Below are 19756 nucleotides of genomic sequence, written 5' to 3' on the forward strand. Positions count from 1 at the left end.
GCGACTCCCACAAATAAGTATAACCCACAACTACATACCATAGCGTGTTGGTCAAAGTAGATATTTTATGTGTAGCCTGCCTTTGACTACTAGAAAACAGCCTCAAAAGGCTGTGCTCTTGAATGAAATAATATGAAGGAGATGGTGGTCATATCGAAATTAATATAAAGGCTTTTCAACAAAGCTGGAAGTGTGAGGCTCTTTCCCACTTCCCTTTTCAGCTCCATGTTTTTTTCCAAGGCCCAGATTAATTCTACAAGCTCATACTTTTACCTGATCCCTTGGAAAAACAAAGGGTTGCATGCACACTTGCACTCTTTTTGTCTCTTGTGGGGTAAGGGGTTTCATCCAGAGAAAGGGTGACAGAAGTGAGCAGAGTGGCAGAGCTCACAGCACCTGCTCAAAAATCCAAATGTGCCCATAGGCCTGAAAAGTTTGGTCACCCCTGATCAAGTACTACTTTACTCACCTCCTGACTTCATATCACAGATGTTAATTCCCTCCTCTGCCTTGCCCCCAGCAGTCAATAATAGGAACTGGGAACAGGAGACTAGTCTGTGTTCTGGGTAGTGTTTAGGGCTTGTCCACACTTCCACTTGTGCTGTGCTTCTGAGCGGTTTTCCGTTTACCCTTCCACTTTCCCCAGGAAAACCAGCTCTTTACTGCTGAACTAAAGCAAATATCAATCTGCGGAAAGCCCAATTGCTTTCTGGTCCAATTAAGCAGTAAAGAGCGGGTTTTCCTGGTGGAAATCACCAGGACAAGAGGAAGTGTGGACAGGCCCTTGGTTCTGCTCTCAAATTAACCTGGGTCTTAGTTTAATCTGATTCTAGGCATTTCTATGTTCTGTGAGACGGGAGACCTCATGCTAAGGCAAGATTTTTTAATTTTTTAATTTTTTACACATTATCCACACTATACATTAAAAAATAAATAATCCACGGATCTTAATGCCAAGGGCAAAAAACGAAGGGTGCCCACAGGCCACAGCTAGAAGAACAAATGCCTTCACAATGGCACGATGAATCGTATGAGGAAGGATATGGTTTTCTTCTTCTGTGAGAGACATGCCAAAAAGGAATATAAAAGGAGCCGTACAAGTCTGAGCTTGATTTCCCGTGCCTCATCTGAAGGTTCAGGGCCTGAGTAGGAAAGCTGTTGTGTCACTCAGGAATAGACAGGTCCACTGTGAGTAAGAAGCTCGTATAAGTAGAGGCTCAATTAGACCCACGCTTCAGTGAGGAACAGAATCACCAATTGTTTAAAATAAGCTATCGTGCTGCATATGAGGTCCACTTTCATACGATCCTCACCACCGATTTTGCACTTGGAAGCTCAGTTGCTATTGTACAGCTGTCAGTCTTTTGGCACTGCCCAGGAGGGCTGGGCTCAGGTTTGACCTTGGAAGCAACTGCCGCTGGCAGTGTGGTTTTGCAGGAAGATCTTTTCGCATTCCCCCGAAAGTTATCGCGGTACATATAGTCCATGTAATTTACCCGCGGCCTGTATACAATATTGCTGAGCATCATAGAAAACAGGAGGAAGCCAAAAAACCCAACAACAATCAGGATGAATAGAGAAGCAGCAATCTCCTCCTGTTCTTGAACATATGGGTTCGTGAAGTTACAGCACCCTCTTTTGTTCCTTTCTGTGATATAGGTATAAACCAACTTCTTCATCACATACCTTACTTCAGTTGGGTCGATATTCATTTTATTATCCAACTCAGGCTGCAAAAGGAGAAGGAAAAAAAAAAAGAACATTCAGTCTCATGGCTGACATTAGAACTCTTCTTGATTGCATCAAACAAGCGCAGCAACTATTCACAGACCATTCTTTCTCAAAGACTTCCTTAATGAGCTGAACTGCAGATACAGCCAAAACAAAATAAAATAAAAAATTCCTTCCAGTAGCACCTTAGAGACCAACTAAATTTGTTCTTGGTATGAGCTTTCGTGTGCATGCACACTTCTTCAGATACACTGAAACGGAAGTCACCAGACCCTTAAATATAGTGAGGGAGTGGAGAGGGGTATTACTCAGAAGGGTGGTGGGAATGGGTGATTAGCTTTATTTCTATGGCAACTAATGAAAATAACATGGATCCCATTCACTTGTCAAACTGCTGCTGCCAGTTGAAAACCATTAGATTACTTCAGTTTGCCTGTCCTTTGTGTCCAGTATCTAACACAATAATAGATTTATGATAATTATTTGTCTGTGCCCCATGACATCAGAAAGAAAATAAAGCAGAAAATCAATCAGATGCGGTATCTTTGATTCATAAGCAGAAATTCCGCTATTTTCTACAATGCCAGTATTCCATATTGAAATGTGGTTAAATGAGCTGCTTCCTTCTTTGTCCCTTAGCACCCACTTAACCTTCTCTTGCTATTTTTTAATAAAGAAATTATCCTAACAACCCAAGGTATACGGTATTTATTTCTCTTTGCCACCTGCTTTTCAGATACAAATATAATCCCAATCCTCTACTCATCCTTTTATCTAACACCATCAAAATTAATTATGTCATATCCTCATTTGTGCTAAGTGTGGATCCATATGTACTGATAACTCAGAACCAACATGCAGGTTTTCAAACTACAGAAACCTATCATTTAAATATATATACTGTATATCTCACAGGTTTAGCATTATTATTATTATTATTATTATTATTATTATTATTATTATTATTAAATTGGACTTACAGTAATATCAGCCATGAGTTCCCTTTGGATGACAGCAGGAGCCGTCAAACTCAAGACAAACTGTAGCTCCAGCTAGGCTTCTTCCTCTTCCATTCAGCCATATTAACCTATTCCATATATACAGTGCCTTCCCCTCTGGTCTGTAGCAGCTGCTTTATATCATCTGTTCTCCTCAATCCCTTTTGGAGCTGGCTTTTGACTGTGGACAGCAAGGCATTTCCTTCCATGCACCTTTTTTAATTCTTTTTTTGTGTGGAGTCCTAAGGTGAGCTATCATTGGCCATGTGAAGCTACAGGAACATCCTGGATGATTCAGGCCTCCTATTCCTGGCACCTCACCTTCCTCCGCCTCCTTTTGCACTATTATGCTTTAATGGCACTGTTTACTGTACCACAAGGCTTGTGACTGGTCCACCTGGAATCCCAGCACCCATTAATATTCAAATGGCCCCTGTGAGCCATGTGTCGAAGGAGTGAGATTTCCATTTTAGGGATATTTCACAGTAACAGTCATAGAATTGCAACAACAGCAGCGGTGGCTGGTACATGCACATGGGGAGTGGCAGGCAAGGATCCGACAGAAGGAGGAGTCAGAGCCAGTCTCAGGTGGAACTAATTCTAGTTTTGCATCCATCCCTGTCCCTTCTAAGGAAGAGGAAGCTGCTGCCCTGGACTGGCTGTAAGTATGAAGAGAGGCAAGTGGAGGCAGGCAGAGTTTGGTTGGGCAGTACCTCATTTGCCCTAAAGGAGCAGCTACCATGGAATGGCAGATATTTTACTTACTTATTTCTTAAAATTTATATACCGCTTGATTGTAAAAAAAAAAAAAGTTCTCAAAGTGGTTTACAGAGAGAACAAAATAACATGACTTGTTTAAAAATTTAGAAACAACTCTTTAAAACATTCAAAAACAATAATAACAGCTAAAAACAAATTAAAAGGCACAGCAATATTCTACATGGATAGCTTGGTTGGTTGGAGCGTGGTGCTGAAAATGCCAAGATTGCAGGTTCGATCCCCATAAGGGGCAGCTGCACAGTCCTCCTGCATTGCAGGGGGTTGGACTAGATGATCCTCTGAGTCCCTTCCAACTCTATGGCTGGGCATACCCAATATGGGCAATACTGTATACATTTCCCCTGTAGCTGTAATAAGCTGTAGCAAGAATAAACCCCTTGTCCTGTCAAGAGAATATAAAACTAGAAGCTGCCTCACTCCAGACCTTGCTCCTGCCATAAATCTTCTACTCATCCATGGCATTGCACTAGTGGTAGTGAAGACTTGCCACAACAGTGTACACTTGCCGGGGAAGGTGGTAGAGAGATATAGACCTGGAGAAGAGAGAGATGGAAGATTTGGAGGGAAGGACAGAGCGAGTTCATCAGAGAGTGCCGAGTTGGTGGTTAGAAAGGAGGGTAGAATGGGGGTTAGGACTGTGGAAGGATAAGTGGGGTTTCGGGTTAGAAAGGGGAAGGGGTGGGGCCAGGATTATGTAAGGAAGTGAGAGATAAAGAGAGAACAGAGTGAATACGTGCAGAAGGCATTTCTAACACAATCCATTGATTTGTGTATGTTATGTACAAAGATACTGCACAAATTTGTTTGTTGGCCAAAAGGCCGGGTCCAGGCATTTAGTTGCAGAACAAATAAAAGAACATTGAACAGCATAGCGTCTCAAATGAGATAGTATTTTAGTAAAAAATAGTATCCACATCTTACTATTTTAGTAACACTTACCTAGACTTAGATGAACTGTTGTAAGGATAGATATAATTGCCTTATCTTTTGTCAGGAATCAATTATGTGTTGTGGTGCAAATCCTCTCAATGCTTTCTTTTGCTGAAAAGTAGAATACAGTTTGTTAAAATCAGGAATGCTCTGAAGGTGCAACAAACAGCCACAGCATTTTAATTCTAGTTCTGCCGAACAATCCCAATCCCATTCAGCACAATTAAGACGGAGGAGCCACAATTCCTTCTCCAAGCTGCCTTATCATGTGGAGATCTTGAATATTACACCAGCATAACCAGAGTGGTGCCAATCCCACATGCTTCTCACAATATTCCTGAGCATTTAAGACAGATTGGTAGGCTACACAGACTCTGTGCTAACTAAAGCTAGATTCCCTGGTGAGAAAACAAAACTGAATTCACCATCATTACAATAGCCTACCCAGGAAGTCTGTTGTGCTTGTTGAAAGAGGGGAGATGGGGCTGAATTTTCTGCATAGAGCTTGTAAGAGCATGTTTTAGCTGCAAATAATTGCTTACAGCCAGACAGGCATAATTATATTTCAATTACCTAGAGCTGAGCAAGAAGTGTTGTTTCCCCACCGCTACCCTCCAACTTGCCTTCTTCTGTCCTGACTGAAGCATTATCTTGAAGCTATGTCAATATAAGCAAAAGAGCAAGGAGAAATGCTTTCTTCCCTCACTCTTGAGTTCTTCTATATAGCAAGGAACAGTAGCACCACCTGCTGTGGGATGTGGGAACACTTGGTGCCCCTGAGGTGGAAACTTGGTCCTTTGGATTCCAACTCAAAATCACCAAAATGTTTCACAGCTTGTGACCGTGGGAGGCAAGGGGATGAATTTGGTTGTGAGGCATTTTAGCCCTTCTTTAGAAACACAGCAACTGCCTTAGAGCAAGCCAGACCATTGGTCCATCTAGCTCAGTAGACTGGTGGACAATGGCTCTCCAGTTTTTCTGATAGTCTTTCCCAGCAGATGCTGGGGGTTGAACCTGGGACCTTCTGCAAGCAAGACATGTGCTCTACCACTGAGCTACAGGGTCATCTTCTACAATTCACTCTTTGGTGTTTTTTTTAGCTTGCTCAGTAAAATTATAGCAGGTGATGGTGAGGAGATACAATCTGTTATAAAAACTGGAGAGCTATTTGTTTATTTTAAAATATGTACACTGCTTTTAAACATTAAAAAAATTCTTCTCAAAGTGGTTCACACTATATAGAACAACCAGCAAAAGGCCAACATAGATCCAGCATAATAATGTTGAGCAAGGGGTAATTTCAGAGAATCAGTCATGTTGATTACTAGTGAACCAGCACCTAGTCTGGGCTTGTCAGCTCCTTTTAAGCTGTGTTCACCTTTAAAGCATACAATGCATTGTAGGTTAATCTTCACAGAGCTTCCAGTGCCAGGAACCCCTAACAAACTACAATGCCCAGAATTCTTTGAAAGAAGAAAATGTGCTTTGAATGTGCTTTAAAGGCACAGTGTGTGCACAGCCTTGCATTCCCTTTAGAAGACTCCACGCTGGTATTGTTTACTGCTTTGTTTGCACAGCAGCTTATTGGGCTGCACACTCAAATGGCTTAGCAGCTCCCCACATATGCAGCGCATAATAATAATAATAATAATAATAATACTTTATTTATACCCCGCCCATCTGGCGGGGTTCCCCCAACCACTCAAGAGTGGCTCACAACAGAATATTAAAAACACGATAAAACACCAAACATTAAAAACTTCCCTAAACAGGCATGCAAGGGAGTGGGAGAAAGTCAAGAGTGAGGCTCTAGCATGCAAAACTGCAGGGGAGGAAAATAAAGTTTGAGGGAATAGAAGGAAAGAGAGGATACGCCAGCCATGTGTGAGGGAAGGAAAATAAATAAATAAATAAATAAATAAATAAGATATCTATGTGGGTTTTTGTTTGTTTATTTGTAAGTTGCTTTGGGTTGCCTTGGGCAAGATAAAGCAATTTACACATTTAATAAATTAATTTAAAATAAAAAGAATTGAATGGAAGGAGGAAGGTAAAAGGGAGGAATGGGCTGAGGGAAAGAAATGGAGAATCCCACTGTGCTGGGCCTGCTGAGCCTCCTGACCCCCCCTTTCTCTCTCCCTCCCTCCCTCCCCTCTCTCACACAGTGTGTGGATGCTGGCCCATTAGAGTGAATGGGGCACTGTCCCACCAACCTGAGACTACCCTTAGCCATCTCCCACCTGCTGATCTTCTTACTCATGACCAGTCAAGGGGCTCCTCTGCCTGTCAACATCCTCCTCCTTAGCCTCAGCATTGTCCTTGTAGAACTCAGCAGGGGGAAGCAGGGCGATAAAACTAGAACCAGTTGGCTCTGCCTGTTATTGGCTTTGGTTCCGCCTCCTGTCAATTTCCCTGCCTCCAGCCCTACCCGTCCTAATGGGCATCAGCCACCACTGTGCTCACGTGTGTCCAACTTTCTTATCACTTCAGGAGCTTGGTGTGGAGGGTGGGAAGGCCAGAGAGAATTTTGATGGAAATTAGAAAGTGGGGGGAATTTTATAAGTTTATACTAGCGGTCAATTGGGAATAGAGAGGAAGGACACTGGGGAAGGAAGCTGTCATAGGGTTGCCATATTTTGAAGAGCAAAAAACAGGACACATTTGCCGGCTTCTATTTTTAACTATGGATCACTATGACGACTCTCATTTTACATACCCATGAAAAAGAGGACAGGAAAAAGTGAATATAAAAGAAATGTGTGTGGGGGTGTGTGTGTGGAATAAAAGCAACTGGCAGTTTGGAGCTGGGAATAGGGTAGATGTTTCTTATCCAGCATTTTCTTATCCTGGGGTTCCAACAAAAATGGAGATTTTTTTTTTAAATTCCCTGCCCCATATGCCTGCCAATGTTTATTTTACTCATCTCCTGTTTTCTTTCATACTTAATAAACATTAATGTGTGATTAATACAAAATTGGAATATGCAATCCTAAATGCCCTTGCTAGGGAGTAAGCAGGACCAGTGGTCAGGGATGCTGGGAATTGTAGTCTCAAAACATCTGGAGGGCCGAGGTTGAGGAAGCCTGCTGTATAGGACTTTAAAAATTAACTCCAGCATTTTATAGTGAGCTTTGGAGTGAACAGGTAAAAGCATTGCAGATGGTATCAAATCAGTGTAGTGCCCATTTCAAGTATTTATATGCTGCTGTTCCAGACATAGCCCATATGGAAAACCTAGCTGCCATCCAACAACATTCTTGCAACTGCATTTTGTACCAACTATGGTTTCCAAGCTGTCTTTAAAGCCTACCATGTGTGAAGAGCATTGTAGTAATTCAGACTGGAAGTAATTGCTGCACAACTAACTAGCAGGAGGAGGGAGATATCTCCAGGTATGGTGACAGTTGGCCAAGCCGGTAAAACGTGCTCCTGGCCACTTAATAGCAAGGGGCAATACTGAATCCAAGAGCACCCTCAAGACACTTGATTCTTCAAGGGCAAGTGAAACTCAGCATAGGACCTGATTGTACACTGTCTCCAAGGTCTACAGAGCCCAACCAAAAGCAGGCTTGGTTCGTCTGGATTAAATGTCAGGTAATTTGCCCTCAGCAACTGGTTCCAGACACCTGTTCAGACTTTTCAGCACCTCACCAGGCTCAGTTTATGTAAATGAGAGGTAGAGCTGCATGCTGTTGGCACACTCATAGCATTTCAGTCCCAAAAGTGCATGTACTGTTGTTTTTTATTGCTTCAAGAACAACATGTTTTACAATGGAAGTTCATGCATTCCCCTACTGGAAGTCCTCAAGGTACATGCATATATCCACCTGAGCAGTTTTCATACCAAGAAGAGCATTTTGTTTGAAGACACTTGCATTAAAAAGAAGCATAAAATCACAGTGCTGCATGTTGTGTGAGAACCTGCAATGTGCTTAGTGCATCTCAAGTCTTTTCTGTGAAGGAAACATCACATGTAACTCAATTTGTTTCAGTGAGACAACAGTTTTACCTCCTCTCATTTGTTATGTTTTGTCACAAATTCCATCAGAGAGCCAATACCTGTCAGGAATTTAACTTTGATAAACCAGAAATATGAGAAAGTGAGTAAGTGCATAGAAATGCATATATAACTGTCCCCTATAATTTCATCAAATTTAAGATCTCTGAGAGGGGGAAAGAAAAAGATAATGAATAAAAGTCATTTCTTTCCCTTCTACCTTCATGATTATCTTTAAAAGCTGAGGCAAATGCAAAGTCTACCTAAAACAAGGCATATAAAGTACTGTAGTATATAGATTTGATTAATGTACTTACATGTCATGCCTATCTAGCAGATGTGAAGCATTGTCATCCCTGAGGTAAATTTAATGCAAGTCTTAGGATGGCTCTGAGTAGAGAATATAAGAAGAGAGGAGTGACCTCTTTTTCCTTATGACATTGACAAGCAAATGTTCAAGGAAGTAGCCCACGTGAGGGAAGTCAAAATCCCAAACACACTTACTCATAAGAAGGTCCAGCGAATATCTGTGAGGTGGAATCATTGTCAAGATTTTAAACAATTTCCCCCCAAAATGTCGTAAGAGTGTTGTTGGTTTTTAGGGCTACAAAACCAGAAGCCATAATAAAACTGAATTATTTGGTCTTGCCTTACAGGTATCAGGCATAATCGGTTCATCGGTGGCGTAATATCCAACTTCATTTCCCACATATGGGAAATGTTTCAGCCCAATGGAGAACTGTAGTTGTAGTTTATTGCTTAACATGGGAATTCATCACAAGGAAAATATTAGATGATTGAGCCATAGCTTTCTGCGGTAGATGTTTCTATCTCCCTCATGTAAACCAGTACTTTCATGATTCTTACTTTTACCTCCGGGCAAAAGAGTCACCGGAAAGGAAGAAAGGGGCATTGTTATACTACCGGCACTTTAAGATTAAGTAACTCCATGATGCTGCTTCCTGTTACTAGCTTTTCCTGCTTCTCACACTGGGCATGGATTTAATTTCCACATCCCTCAAGTGTCATATCAGTGCACATTACACAACTTTGTTTATACACCCATTTCATTACTAACTCACAGCACAGTTTACAACATTTATTGAAACTAGACCTATTTTCCAAGGAACCTGAACAGATTTCTGCTCCCTGAGCTACAAAGCTTTCTTTGTTTACAAAGGACCAAACTGCAAGTCATATTAAAAGAGCTTTTAACTGATATGCTTAGAAAAAGCAGCTGTGTGTATGCATATGTGTGTGTGTCAGTTGTGATCAGTGATCCTGGAGTGCATGAGAGGGATGTGGGTGATGCTGTGGTCTAAACCTCTGAGCTTCTTGGGCTTGCCGATCTATGATCAGCGGTTTGAATCCCTGCGACGGAGTGAGCTCCCATTGCTCTGTCCCAGCTCCTGGCAACCTAGCAGTTCAAAAGCATGCCAGTGCAAGTAGATTAATAAGGTACTGCTGCGTCGGGAAGGTAAACGCCGTTTCCGTGCACTCTGGTTTCCGTCATGGTGTCCCGTTGTGCCAGAAGCAGTTTAGTCATGCTGGCCATATGACCCGGAAAGCTGTCTGTGGACAAACGTCTGCTGCCTCGGACTGAAAGCGAGATGAGCGCTGCAACTCCATAGTTGCCTTTGACTGGACTTAACTGTCCAGGGGTCCTTTACCTTTTTACCTTTTACCTCTTCCCTACTCCCTTTGTACCATTTCTCCACAAAAAATATGCCCTCGGAGCTGTGCTCTCTGAAGGTGCTATTTGTAGCCCAGCCCCCTCCATGAAAGGTTGCTGTTTCTCCATGTTAAACCATTGCTACATACATTTTCTGCCTCAGTGTAGTTCCACGAAGAGTCAGGAACTGCTGGCTTATTAAGGTCTCCATAACACACTAGGATAAGGTACAAATAAGGTATCCATCTCTATATCTTATCTATTTATTTCATAATACTTCGCTTCTACGCAGTTCTCAGAACTGTTTGCATGTTCATCTAGCTGCATGTTGATCTACATTTGGAGACTGAGGAAACACATGATAGAAGTACCTTGGATCTGTTGGGAGAAACTGAGAAAATTCCAGAGTGGAAAATTTCCCCTCTCCATTCCCAGAAAGCCTTACATTAGGTCTATAGGTCTTGTGGCTCATCAACAGATGAATGAAGTCTGCATGGCAAGTAGCCTATTGTGGCCATTCTGGTGCCTGATTCTCCCCATCCTAAATTTTGTAAGGACTACACAGGCCAGTTTAACAGGTTGCTCATGAGTTTGTATGCATGGCTGATAGGCTGTTTGCCCAGTGGGTCACAAATTGTGCAGACTCACTTGCATATGCTTTATTTTCACAATAATCTGATGCTCTAAATTAATTATGACATTTCTATGATTTGGACTGTACTATCAGAAAGCATCAACTGTGCCTCATGGGAAAGTTGACAGTCACTTAATTTTGTGGACTAATTTCTATAGACAGCTCTCATTTGGATATTTTTTAAAACCAGAAAATGACCTACTGATACAAAGAGATGGTTCTTTTTGCCTTTTTTATATGAGTGCCTTTTTCTTCCTGGCATAGAGAGAGATGGAGCTAAATTCCACAGGTAAAATAAACTTGTATGATTATCTGAAAATATGTTAATTTGTTTTGTATATGAAGCTGAATGCATTAACACCTGCAGTTTTCCCCAATAAATGTCCTCAACTTTACAGTTAGTCTATACTATGCTTATTTAAATGTTCCCTTGGCTATTTTCAGAAACAGCAGATAATGGGTTGTTTCAGGGACCTGAACTTCTCAAAATTACCATCAGCCAAGCCATCACACCATCAGCCAGGACTTTCCAGGTAAAATGACTCATTAGTACACTGTACTTCTTCTGTGGCTCATGGTAAGAAAATTGTAACTCAAAATATCCTGCTGACCTTTTTATGTTGTCAACCATATTGCCTTTAGAGGTCAGTTCAGTTTATTCCCATAGAGCAAGATGATGTCTACAGAATGAACACTGATATGAATCTTCTGTTTATTGGCTTTTTGTGTAAGACTTTAACGAGTTAATAGATACTATAGATATCCTTTTAAATGCCATGTTGTTAATTTTCCAAATGAGATGGCCTAGTTTAATGATGCACAGGAATCTTTCATCTTATGTGGGAGTTCGGTTCCAAGGGTTATGAGTAGTACAAGGCTGTTTCCTATATCTTGTAATCTGCCTTGATGACTTTGTAAACTACAATTTTTTACTGCTATGTATGAAGATAGACCACAGCTCATTGCTACAGCCTTGCATGTATAAGATCACATTCTCAATCTTTGGTATCTTCAAGAGTCATAAGGAACACAGGTAATCAAAGGATGCAATACTAGGCTAGGCGGATTCTTAAAAGTTAATTTGTGCTTCCCAGTGGCACCACTAGGATTGGGCTTTGGGGCCTAGGCTGAAAGTCTCCCTCAATGAATCTAGAGTGGCAGTGGTAGGTAAGATGGCAAGCCACAGCATGGTAGAAAGCAAAGTGTGCACACCACCAATTTAATATACATACCCCCAAGGCAACGAGAGGAGCCAATCAGATGCCAGCTTTTGGCGGAGCATGCAGGAAGCAGGTCAAGCAACCTTAGATCTACCCCTCATTGCCCCAGTACTCTCTGTGGCCTCACAACCCCAAAGGTAGTGTCTGATTGGCTAAGTTCAATGCCGCTCTCATTGTTTGGGGGTAATATTTCTAGTTAAAAGTTGTGGCGGATGACTACAAAGCTTCAGCCGCTATCAGCACATTGCTTTGTTTCCTAGTTTGTGGTAAGCGGCTTTGCTCCTTTACTTACATGTTCCTCCCATGGCAGTGGCCATTGGGTCTGTGTGGGAGAAGAGTGTCAACAGCAGGTGGGCGAGCAAGAGAAAGAAGTGTGTCAATTGGATGAGTGCCCTGCCACTCAACAAGGCCCCCATCCTCAACCCTGCTTCAAAGGCGCCTCATCAGAAGTCCTCTCAAACCTGGCAGTGCTTCTGGTGCAAATACACTACTAGGCTCCTCAGGATCCCGTCTCTAGCCATCTTTTTAAACACTGCTAAATAGCTGCTTTCCATTTGGAGACAGGGCAGGATATGAATTTACCCTGTGATCCATGGCGAAGATTGGAGGTTTTGTCTTCTGACTAATGAGCTGCCACAATCAACCTGGGATTGGCATTGGGCGCACACCTCTTGCATTGCACTAATTTGGAAGGTGGGGTCTGGTACTCTTCACCTCTGTATTGTCAGGATATGATGCAAAAGGTTAAGGTGTAGTCTGCTTCCCTCCTTGGAAATGTCTTGGCCTCCCTCGGGAAGCTGATTGTAAAGTTAATGGAAGAAAAGCAACATGTATTTCCCCTCAGCATATGGGATTGGATTTTCACAGGCGGTAGATCTGCTGAGTCAGTAAGCATTGTCTTGCTGAGCAATTTATCTAATTGCAACCATGCTTTAAGCACCTCTTGTAAGTTTTTATTTATATGATCACTGGTCCCTGAGTAATGATTAGGTTCTTGTGTACGTGATAATGAGGCCCATCAAGCAACAGTAATTGATAAGAATTAGCTCTGTCATACTTACTGTCAGAACGCATGTCTTATTTCTCTGGCACTGGACAATGTCCCCCCCCCTTTAAATACCTAACCCAAGGGCATTCTTGTGAATCTGTGGTTGAAGTGAAGGTAAGCTAGTTAACTCAACTGAATCGCACCCCCATGTTTGAAAGTGCCACCTGACTTAAAATGGGACACAAACAACATTGCAGGCTAGGGCTTTTCTGTTCAAATAGAAATGCAGTCCAGATAATGGTTTTTAGTTTATGTAAAAAATCCTCCAGCTTTTCATAATTGTAGAATATAATCCTGCCCATAGCTATCCCTGGCTAGGGCTTGAACCACTGACTGGTAAGAAAGTTGAGTGAGGCTATTTGTGGTGCAGAACACCAATCAAAATGGATGGCACTTGTGTTGATAATATGAATAGCAGCAGAGTTGTGTTACTGACAAGAAAGAATGATCAAAATTGTGAATCTGAATTGTATTTCAATATACAAAGACCATTTGAATAATAAGGAGGATGACTAAATATATATTTTGAAAATTTGAGATCCAGTGAACTAGAGGTTTGCAAGAAGTCCTTCAAGGGAGACAAAAACCAACAAGGCATAGAAGCACACACTTTTAAAATGAAAGGGCTGTGTATGGCAATGGTGGCATTAGTCCAGTGGTTCCCAACCTTTTCTTGGCCATGCCCCACCTAAGCATCTCTAAAATCTTGGTGCCATCCCCCTCCCAAGGGCATATAAGTCTTATTATTCAAAAAGTGAACTCCTATTCATGTGGAGGAAGCCTAAAAGGCCATTAACTGTTAATAACTCATTCTTGAATTGCCCCCCTTAAAAATCAAATTGCTCCCCTGTGGGGCGTGTGCCCCACATTGGGAACCACAGCATTAGTCTTATTTCTATAGTGCCCAAGATTGTTATGTTGGTGATAATTATAGACAGTGGGGAAATAGTTCCTCAAAAGAAATCCTATTAATGTGTACCTGTGTGTGCTTGCCTAATAGATTCTGTTTCAAATTACCTCAGCTGCTATTCTCTTTGCACAGGAATGAAAGGACGAAGTCAAATTTGACTGTAATGTGAGGGTCACAAAAGTATAATAGAACAATGACATGGAAACAGCAACTTCCAAGGAAAGGATTAGCAATTAAAATGGCAAGAAACAATTGCATTGTTCTTGTTGTCTGACCTCATTTTCTGCTTCTGGGTTCCATTCCAGGTTAATACTGTAGATAGAAAGATGGGAATAGACACATTCACATCAATTTGGGTCATCTTATAAACAAAAACGGCTTCCAAGCAACCTGGTTGGAGTTTCCACCTTGATAGCCCAATTCAAGCTGGCATAAATTGTACACAATCCATGTGTGGTGGCCTGCAAAATATTTAATAAACCTCCTATTTTTGTCGCTTGCTTGGGAGTTCAGATACCTGGCAGGTCATAATACAAGTCTGGTGAGTTGTGCTCAGGTTGGCTTGACAAGTTGTGCAAGCTTGGCCTAACTGAAAAGGAAACTTAACCATACCGGTAATTGCTTTGAAGTAAGTCCCATTATTATTTATTTCTAAGTATGTAAGTTTGCCTCCTGACACTAAGTGCACACCAGCACACCTCTCCAACAATGTCTTTCTCCCCCCAGGAACTGTTTGCATTTTGCACGTAGCTTTAAATGAGCACAATTTTGAACGATTTTTATTATTATTCTTATTAAACTGCTTGAAATATATGTGGTGCCTGAGATCCAGTATGATTCAGTTAAGCAAAACCTGAAATGGAGGAGGGTTTAAGTAATATCTCATTGTGAAGCAACTGCTGTTGGTGTGAAATCTTAGAAGGGAAAATATTACAAAGGCCGACTCTAGTGTAGACTGGCATGAATCAGGCATAATTAAATTTAAATTTTACAGCAATGTAAACACCTGAAGATGGAGGCTGATGTTATGAATCGTCCCGGGGGGGCAAGTTGTTAGACTGACCCCCAGGTAGGGGCACATTAGTAATATGTGATTGTTCCCCAGCTTGAAGAACAACACACACAAGCCAATTAGGCTAAATGCTACTTTATTGCAGATAAAATGCAGAATATGTCTCTGCTTGCCAGCTCATGATTTCAGAGCTGTCTATAATAGCGTCCAGCATCTCTCGAGCCAGAACTGAAAGTAAAATACAACAGTACAGTAAAAAACATCACGTGTATGGGAAAGCTGGTAGAACTAGTGGCTTTCCCACAGGATGAAAACAGACACAGTCATGCTGGCCTCGCTGCTGCAGCGTTCGCAGCTCGGCTTGTAATAATATCACAACACTGACTGTGGTGTGTTTTGGGGTGCTTCCAGACTGTCTCTGTTTTGGGGGCAGGATTCATTCACATACTGGCAAATTCAGGTTTCACACTGACCGTATAGTGGATTTGGAGGTCTTGCATAACAAACCAACTTCCCAAAAGGACCGGGCTTTTCACAGTGAGGAAAGTGATAGGAAAAGGCACTGGAAAGCGTGGGATAATACTTGCTTTGAGGCAACATCATCTAGCCTCCCCACAACCATATCGGGATAATAGCTCAATAACAACAGGCCAACTGGGAGTACCCAGTGATCAGGAAAAAGGAAGTTCTGAAATTCATATGAATATATCTAAAGGGCACCATTGCAGGTGTCCTTGTTAAGAACATACTCTCTGTTTTATCATAGTCACTGGTGTGGCTTACTCAACAAAAACTGAGTAAGTTCAGACACACAGCACTGCCCTCATGTAAGAAAAGTAATGTGAGGAAAGCTGCTTGAACATTGAAGGCTGGTGAGATGCTGGGAATAGAGAAGGAAGCAAACAAGGGAAAGAAAACATATATTCATGGACTGAATGACTAGAACTTTGAATCTCAGGAGAGGAAATAGGTCACTGGAGAACAATGCATGGTTGATTTGACTTCTTGTTAGGTCAATATTTTCCAGCTCTCTTTCACCAGGTGGTAATTTCCAAGCCTCTTTACCTAGACCAAACCTTGGAGGCATCAGACATGCTCCTTCACCATTCAAAACGGCTTATTCAAATAATCATAATTGGTGGCTGCCTCCTCCCAATAAATCCAGGAAAGCAGTTTCTGATTTTCTACCTGTAAGCTTTGCCTTAAGCTTTCTGAATTAAATTTTTGTTGCCACGATCCTGTTAAGGTTACTTCTGAAGGAGAGTTGGGAGTATAAATGTTTACATTAGCCCAATTAAGACTTTAACTGGGTCACAACCAGTGTGGTATAATATAAGAATGTTGCACCAAATTCACACATGTTCTTCAACTACATTCCTGCTGGCTATATTCATGTGCACATGATTTCCAATCACCTGTTGGCTGTGAAGGCGGGTAAATTTACAGTTATGTTTCAGCCTTCATGCATTTCATGACCAGTGAACAAATTTCCATGTGCAGGGCCAGCTAGACAGGCATACTGTAGCTGTGTAGTCTGAATATATGATTGAAACGATGGCATCAGGAGGAGGGGTTTGGATTTGTTCAGCACTGGGGGATATTTTGGGACAAGCTAGGCTCCACTGGAACTGGGGTGGAACCAGAATGTCGATGCTTCAAATAAAAAAGGCTGCAGAGCCACTTTTAAACTGATTGTGGGGGAAAGCTGACAGTTGCTGAATAGGGCCGGTTTGGAATAAACTCGCCTCTGGGATGAAGATGTAGGTGAAAAGAAAATCACGATAATTTAAAAGGGGGAGGATTAGAAATAGGCATTGTGAGAGCAAGGGCATGGGATAGCAATTCAGAGAGGACAAAATATTGCAGGTCAAAACATGAGTGTCAGAGATACTTGGAGAGAGAAACTGTACAGGTATTATTTATATGCTAATGCTAGAGAGGCCTCCAAGGCAACATGGGCAATTTTGAGTGCTTGGTCTTAGTAAATAGCATTGATGTAATGTAATGGATGTAACTGAGACCTGCTGGAATGGAGAGAACCAATGGGACACAGTTATCTCTGGCTATAAACTTTATAGCATGGGTAGGAACCTCCAGCCCGCAGGCCAATCTCAGTTTGGCCCCTGAGTGGAGATTTCTGATCCTTGTGAAGTATGAAACTGCCAGTGTTGAAAAACTCTACATTTAAAGGATGTGGGGGTGTTTGAGATGAGGTGGACATCATGTGGATGCCCCTACCATAACAAGGAAACAGGCAGGTGCAAATATACAGTGTGCCTGTAATGATCTCTGGCAGACAAGCAAGCTCCGATAAGAAGTAATTGACTCTCCGGCAGATTTTATGTAGGTTTATTTACAAAAAGACACATCCAGAGCCTGGCTTCTCGCCTGCTCTCATTTACGTTTGTTGGTCAGTCTTATGTTTCGCTCCTCCCACAACAGGAAGGATGCCAGACTCCTGCCATTCCCCTCTTGCCCTTCCATTGCCTTCTGATTTTATCCAAACACCTGGATCAGGGACTGAGAGGCTGACCTCCCCACTCCTCCTCACTCTCACTCAACCCAGATTCAGACCACTGCTTATTTGCTGATTGCCTAGCAATGCCTTGGCTGCCTTCCAACTCTTCCTCTCCTTGAGAGCTAATAGAGTCTTCTCCAAAAAGGGGGGTTGAACTGCCCTTTCTCAATTCTGGCAGGCGGTGCTGATCTGCAGTCGGTCCCTAGTTCAATCTCTGAGTCTAACTCACCCCCTGTGCTCTGGGGGGCCACGTTCCTGACAGTGCCCTAAAACTTATTCAAGCAACTGCAGCTGGAAGAGGCTAAGGAGGCCGCAGATTCTGTTATTAATAGGAGTTCAAGTGAGGTTGTGGGTGATCCTATATGCAAAACATTCTGGAAACGAATTGCACCAGGAGACAAATTGCTGCAGGATACATGGACTCTCAAGATGGTTAGCATTCTGCAGATGCAATGCTGGCAGGTAAGTATTTCTTCACCGCAAACGTTGCCACAGAATAAGCCTTTAAATGAGCCCTTCTCACACACTTAAATAAACATGTATCGGAATGAAGTTTGTACACTGAATGGGCATCCATCTGTTGGCATCACCTCTAACATTCCTGCACTAATCAGCTCAGCCTCACACCTTCCCATTGGATGTGTTGTCAGAGTTCCTGATCACAAGGAGGCATCTAAGCATGTTTAGCCAAACTTTGTTAGAAGAACGTTCCTGCCCTTCCTGCTTAATGAAGGAAAGGTAGGGTTAGGACAAGCACACCTGGCATGTGAAGGAATGTTGGGGCCCAGTGCAGCACATACAGGCTGCCACTACACTTTGTCTCCACAGATGTATTTTTGAACACATGAAGAGGACAACTGGCTCTTACAGCCAGACTAGACTGTATGTTAGTTATATAACTGTTCCTTAAAATAGAGGGGCCAGGGACTCAATTCGGATTGGGACCCTACTATATGGGCTCTTTTCGCCAGTTGTGGTCTTGATCTGGACTGGACCCCTTGCACTCTCATTTTGCAGAGGCGAAAATGCTCCCATTAAAGTGAATTGGATCCCACCCCATCCGCAATTGTAGATGTGGAATCCCTGGTTGGGATTGGCATCATAGTAGTACGGAATAAAATATTAAGAAAAATATCCCTCCCCCCTCCACACACTAGGGTATTGATCTTTGTGCAAATTTGTGTAGAAACAAAGAACAGCCCTCTTGCATTTAAAGCCACTAAAAGGTAAAGGTAAAGGACCCCTGACAGTTAAGTCTAGTCGCAGACGACTCGGGGGTTGCGGCGCTCATCTCGCTTTACAGGCGGAGGGAGCCGGCGTTTGTCCGCAGACAGTTTTTTAGGGTCATGTGGCCAGCATGACTAAGCCGCTTCTGGTGCAATGGAACACCAAAACCAGAGCAGCGCACGGAAATGCCGTTTACCTTCCCACCAGAGCGGTACATATTTATCTACTTGCACTTTTGGCGTGCTTTCGAACTGCTAGGTTAACAGGAGCTGGGACCGAGCAACGGGAGCTCACCCCATCGCGGGGATTTGAACCGCCGACCTGCTGATTGGCAAGCCCAATAGGCTCAGTGGTTTAGACCACATAGCCACCCACAAAGGACACTAATATTCATTCATTAATTACATTTGTATACCACCCTATACCAGCAGGTCTCTTAAGACAGTGGTAGCAGTATACCAGCAGAGTCTCCAGTCTGTCCCCTATTCCCCAACAGCAGGTAAATATACTCAATATAGGTCATCTATGACAGCTGAAAACAGTGAGGAACCACTATGATTCAGCCATCATCTCTCCCTATGCTGGAGTGGTACTAAGTATCCAGCTGGGGAAAGTTCTATTAGGAAAGGATGGGCTGCATCATCTAGTCATGTCTCATGCTGTAAACCTGATGGCCTTTTCAACCTGGATTAAAAAGTTTTAATAATTAGGATATAGTATTAACTAGCTGCCTCTTTAGGGTGTGTAGGAAACTAATATGGCACTGACAGAACTGGGGAGAAGAGCAGATGATGAGACACCATTTGTTGTCTGCTCCTGTTTTACTATTTCATTTATACCCATAGCACTTATGCTATGGGGTCTCATAGAGTTCCATCTTGTCCACATGCTGGAATTCTCTCCTGGCTGAAATACGAAAGGCCACATTAATATTGGCATTCTGTCGGCTCTTGAAGACTCACCTGTTTAAACAAGCTAAACTTAAACATAAACTTCAGCTTCCTGTTTTAATTGTTTTAAAAGTTTTTAATTGTCTTAAATATTATGCTTTGTTGTATATTCTTAATGCTTTGGTGGAC

This window comes from Lacerta agilis, chromosome 4, assembly GCF_009819535.1.
Source record: "Lacerta agilis isolate rLacAgi1 chromosome 4, rLacAgi1.pri, whole genome shotgun sequence".
NCBI classification, from domain to species: domain Eukaryota; kingdom Metazoa; phylum Chordata; class Lepidosauria; order Squamata; family Lacertidae; genus Lacerta; species Lacerta agilis.